The sequence below is a fragment of the Pteropus vampyrus genome, unplaced genomic scaffold (assembly GCF_000151845.1).
Source record: "Pteropus vampyrus isolate Shadow unplaced genomic scaffold, Pvam_2.0 Scaffold1, whole genome shotgun sequence".
Taxonomy (NCBI): Eukaryota; Metazoa; Chordata; class Mammalia; order Chiroptera; family Pteropodidae; genus Pteropus; species Pteropus vampyrus.
Window position 1 is genome coordinate 143,771 of NW_011888782.1, and position 5,898 is coordinate 149,668.

A 5,898-nucleotide genomic window follows, 5' to 3' on the forward strand; every position below is an offset into this window, starting at 1 on the left:
TGCGCTGGCCGGAATGTGGACAGGGGACCAGCCAAAGGCCGCATTCCTCAGGACGCGGTGGGACCGCAGCCCAGGCCCCGCCCCGCCCCGCCCCAATCCCGCTCTGGCCCCGCCCGGGCCTCGGCCGGGTCTCGGGGATGCGGGTCCCGATCCCGTGAGCGCGCCTCCTGGCGGCGCCGGCGATCCGAAGCAGGGCTGTAGCCTCCGCGCTCCGCTCCCCGCCCACTGCCCGCCCTCCCCCGCCCTCCCCTGCCCTCCTCCTCCCTCCTCCTCCTTCCTCCTCCTCCCTCCTCCGCTCCTCCTCGCCTCCTCTCCGCCTGTCAGCGCCCGCACCCAGCCCGCCCTCTGGATTCGAGAATCCCCTCCTTCCTCTTTCCCGGAAGCTTCTGGGTACTGTTTTAGGACCCCAGATTGCCTTTGGTTGCTTCCATTTCAGTAACTCTGCTCCACCGATGCTTTAGATTTTTTGGTTGTTACTTGCTGCCAATAAAATCAGGTAAAAACCAATGGCTCTCCAGGGCTCTAACAGCAAAATCCAAACCCCAAGGCGACTTTCTCTCCCGGTTTCCCATCCCGTGCACAGGGAGCCGGCCTTGTCCTTCTCTAACGCTCCTGCACCCCTGGGCCTCCTCCTAGGCTGGTGCCTCCGCAGGAATCTCCCACCCTTGAGCGTCATCTCTCCATGGGCACCTTCAGGACCAGAGACCTAGATGAATGAGCCTCAGGCCTCACCCTGTGCCAACAAGGTGACTTACCGTTGCTCCATTGAGTCTTTACGTTAAGGAAATGCAGCCTGTCCCTAGTCTCTGTGACCCTGGGTTGAAATATACGAGAAAATGGGTCAAGTAGGTCTGTACATTGGTCCACAGTGGAGAAATCACTATTGCTCCATGGCAAGGAACACTGCTACTGTTGGGAGTTGAGGCCCCCAGTAAGTTGAAAGCCACTGGGCTGAAGTTTTCTACATGGTGTAGAAACCCTCCACATTACATGCATACACACAACTGCACCATCATCAAAACACCACTGAAACATGTAAGGAAAATATAGTTTTACCCTGTGGATGAGAAAAGGGTTTCTATGGAAAGTAACCTCACAGGATCATGATGGATAGTCACACCGCAGGCATATAACTTTTTTAGTAAAGGTTTTATCTTTGCCTCGAGCAAGCTGTGCCCATTGTTTTTGTGCATTTAGGTTAGCACGCCTTCAAAATAACCACCCTCAAGAAACCACATAATTTTAACTGTCCTGTAATGTGTAATCCAATCCCCACCTCGCTTTCTCCCACCCTCATGTAATATTTACCTTCGCTCCTTAATCTCAAATATATAAAAGAAACTGCAAAACTATTACTCTCCAGAGCATTTGAGATCTTGCTCCCCAGTATATGTTATCAGTTTGGGCTCAAATAAACTCTTATAAAAATTCTCTGCAGATTTGGAAATTTCTTATGTCGACAACCTCAAACCAGTACTGGGCTGTACCTGTTTAAGTGACTTCCATGGGGAATCCCTTGTCCCCATGGACTTACAGGAGAAGAGTGTGTACTGTTTATTTCCTCCTCCATGAGGGGACAGGCAGCTTGTCTCCCCAGGTACCTGGTCACCAGGAATGTTGGACAGTGCCAGAAAGGCCTGGGCTTCCACCCATTTTCTGAGCTTGTTAACATTTATCTATTTATCTTTCTTAGTGGGAAAGAAGCTGCATCCTAACAGTGTTTGCATGTGGAAGTTTGCATGTTTGTCAGCCCACAACCAGTTAGGACTTACCCTGTGGTTAAAGTAACACCTGAGAAGTCAGTAATGAAACAAGGCCTACCTGGAATTTGCATTGCTCATCATTGGGAAGGGTGGTGAATGTTGCCAGGAAAGGTGGGAAAGCAGAATCCAAACTCTCATTGGCTGAAGACTTGGCTGCGGGAAAAGGTGGGGAGTTAGGAGCTGGGTTGGAGGTTGGGCTTGATAGCTGGCTTACCTTGCTTGTTTGGTTTCTTGGCCTCTAAGAGGAAGAAAATACAACAGTCTCTTCCTACCTGGCAGGGGCGTTGCTCACAACATCTGGAAGTAGGCCCAGCGTGACAAGGTGGCAAGAGGCCATGCAGTCCTTGTTTGAAGTTGCAACCCTGGCTCTAGGTCTGCCTCTACTCCATGACACGGAAAATGCAAATTCTAGATATATCATACCATCCTGGCAGTTCAGCAAATGGCAGTGCCAGGACTCTGTCTCAGTGGGGTATCAGGGTGCTTAGGTGCTAATGACTAAAATTAGACAAAAGAGAAGCCCCAGTGATGAGCCTATCTATTTTATAAACCTTTACTGAACCCAGGCCCTGCCGTCAAGAGGCTTACTGTCCACTGGGGGAGGCAGACACCCACCGGGCCAGTATAATGCAGTGTGATAAATGAGAAAATAGAGGCAGGTGCAGGATATAGTGGGAGGACTGAGGAGAGGTGCCTGGAACAGAGCGTGAGCATAATGGGTCCTGTGGAAGGGGCTGTTCTCCAGTGAAGTCCTGAAAGGGTTGGGACTGGCCAGGGGGAGAGAGACAGGAGGAAGTCTCTGCCAGAAGACAGAGCTCTAATTCTTGCCTCTTCTCCAGAGTCCTCTTTAGTGTCTGAGGCCACCATGCCATTATAGTGATTTTTTAATCAAAGAATCTCTGTAGATTTTGCTTATCACGTGGCTGGCTTGGCTAGCCTTGAAGCCGTGAGTTCTGAGATCACTTTCTGAAGATGAGTAAGATTGTAATTCCCACTGGGCCCAGGTGGAGATCTACTTTCAAGATGAATTTGCCCTAGAAATTCACCCCTTCCCATGGAGTTACTTCACACCAGGGTACTTTTCACTAATGTGTCGAGTGCTATCTCACTTCCCACAACCCCTGTGTGTCCAGTATGTGTGACAGAACTGGGCAGGCCTCCCTCCCCACTTTCATCTGCTGTTGTTCCCTTGCACTTAAGTGAATAGCTGACCCCCTCTGAGCCTCGCTCCACCCTTGTGCTTAAAATCAGTAGAAGGCTGCCAGTCCCTACCTTTTCCATATTAAAAAAAATGAATTGAGATAATAAACTCTTAGAAAAACTAGTTTTCAAACATATCATTCTTCAGAGTAATGTTTCTTAAACGTGGGTGTGCTTCAGAATCATCAGTTGGTGGGTGGTGGAGGAAGGGTTTGTTCAAGATGCATTTTCTTTAGCCCACTCACAGTGTCTGACTCAGGAGATTGCAAGTGGGGCTCAGGAATCTGCTAACAAGTCATCCTAAGGACTCTGGATGCCATTGGTCTTTGGATGGCACTTTGACAAGAACTGATACAGACAACCTTACATCTGAGCTCCATAAGTTCACTTAAATGAACTTCCTCTGTCAAGATTTGAACAAATCCCATGAGATTTTTTTTTTTAATCTCTGCCCCTGAAAGGAAGCACATAGGGAATCGAGGCTGAGAGGGAGGCCCTGCATTGCACAGGATGGGGAAATGTGCAGTAAACCAGAGTGGACTCTCAGGAATCTATGAAAAAGAGCACAGCAGAGGGGCCACACAACAGCGGGCTACCACCTCCTCCTCCTCCTGTTACAGGATCGAACACTCATGAAGCAGACCAAAAACAGAATCTAGATCAAGTCCCAAAAGGTCATAGTTCCAATGTCTGGCACTTGATCAGTGTCAGGTATAGTCTTCACGAAACCCAATGCTTAGGCCTTTGGCTCACAGCGAACTCAGAATTGTCAGGCTGAACTGTTGGCAGTGGCACACACCAGTGATCTCCAAACTCTTTTGATCTGCGCCTCAGCCTCCAAACATGTTTTTGCTTGCATCCCTGATATACTATACAGTTGTACTCCTTTCACTAGCTACTACTGACATCAAGGCACAGCTGTTTTTGACATTATAGTAAGGCTCATCATAAATGATAATAGATATCATTTCAAAGAGTATTGACAGGTTTGAATTTGGGAGGCTGATGTCTTGTCAGATCTGTTTAGATTGTCATTGTTTTTATGTCATAATGCAACTAAGAGCTCATATAAGGAGTGGAGGTGACAGCTAAGTCATTTATCCATCTCTGATTCACTTGTGCAGGCACTGTTAGTATTACCCTCAAACCTTGGTTTCTTTGTAGGAACCCTTAGAAACTACTGTTCATGCTGTAAGGATTACTTTAGTTAAATTATGCAATATACTCTATAAGTTCATTCCCACAGGAACACTTAAACCGGGCTAGGCCCTGTCACAGCGCCCCCAATCTAGTCTCAGAAGACCACACATACTTCACTGACACAGAGCTATTTGACGTACTACGCAATGAGGGAGCAGGCACTAATCTGAAGACCAAATATAAGTGAAGCTACATTCTTATTTTTATTTTAAAAACATAAAGACATCAATAAAAGTTTGAGTATTTTCTTCCAGTACCTCCAACAGATAACCTTGCATATTCCAATTTAGAGACTGCTGACCTTACTGGATCCTCCGACCCCAGGGGCCTACAGCTTTGAAAGCCAGCCTTCCTCTCTCAGGAAAGGGACCCAGCAGTTAGGCCCCTGAAAACCGTGCAGTCAGGCCCCTACAACTGAAAGAAATTCTGACAGAGCAGAAAAATCACATGTTCCAGTTCAGACTTCTACTTTGGCATCAGCAATTGCCAAGCTCCCCATACCCGCTTTTGTCAGGTTGGGGGGTAGGCAGACTGAAGACTGCGCTGAGGGCTATGGCAAGTTTGGCCGGGCCCCATAGAGTTTGGGGGACTCCCTTGAGGTCCCTATATTCTTGAGGTTTGTGGGGGAAAGTGGCCAGGTTCCTGGCCCTAGCATGGGGAAACAGCGGCCCCTGGTGGCTTGGATACACCATGCCTCAGAACCTCGGCATCTCTCCTGCTTTAATATTTACCAAACCTCCAGTTCCATGTTCAGGTATTGAGACATGCTTATTTATATAAACATGGATAGGAAAGACTTAGGTTTCTATACAAGTGTATCTGTGTGATCTCAGGCAAATTAGCTTCTCTGAGTCTTAAAGTCCTTAGCATTAAAATGTGATAAGCAAGCATCTATGGCCATGCTAACCTGAACACACCCGATTCTGTCTGATCTTGGAAGCTAAGCAGGGTCGGGCCTGGTTAGCACTTGCATGGGAGACCACTAAAGAAGACCAGGTGCTGTAGGTGTAAATAAATAAATAAATAAATAAATAAATAAAATGTGATAAGCAGATCTACTGCTTAGTGTTGCTGCTAGCAGTAAATGAGATGACAAATGAAAAGCAATAAACAGTGCCTAGCACGTAGGAAGGACTTGTGCTATAATGGTGGTTATATTGATTGATGTTGATGCCTCTAGACATCTAAAAGCACCTAGAAAATATCTCTAGGCCCCACTCTGGAGGGAGAGTGGGAGATTCTGAACAGGAACTCTTGGGTTTTTGTGCTAATAGACATGGGTGAGCAGTGAAAGTGTCCTGGACAAGTGTGGTAAGTGTGAGCTTGTGTGTATGTAAGCAGGTGTGTATGTGTGCACAGAAGCACAGTCACAATAGAAAAACAGAGAGCTCTGAGAGATGCTCAGTATACATCCCAGAGGGGAGCTATGGCGACAAAGTGGAAGCCAGCGTCACTTATTCATCTTATAACACTGCAGAACTAAACTCTGAGAGAGGATAAGAGTTTATTAATTCATGCAACAATTACTTATTGATGGCCTACTAAGTGCTGGGCAGGGTTAACAAAATTGAACAAACACCCATCACAAGATACTTTCAAATAGAGATCAGTGCTAAAAAGCAGAGCTGGTTCTGACCTAGTGGAGATGGTGGAGGGTAAATCCAGACTGGTGAATTAGGGACTAATAATTGTATTCCCTGCAGTCATCGGGATAGAATAATAGGAAGTGCACAAA

At 47.1% G+C, this 5,898-nt stretch overlaps 1 pseudogene; it reads left to right on the plus strand.

Annotated features, from left to right (window-relative positions):
- Positions 1-5,052: 5,052 nt before the first annotated feature.
- Positions 5,053-5,171, plus strand: LOC111736754 (annotated as a pseudogene).
- Positions 5,172-5,898: the final 727 nt, after the last annotated feature.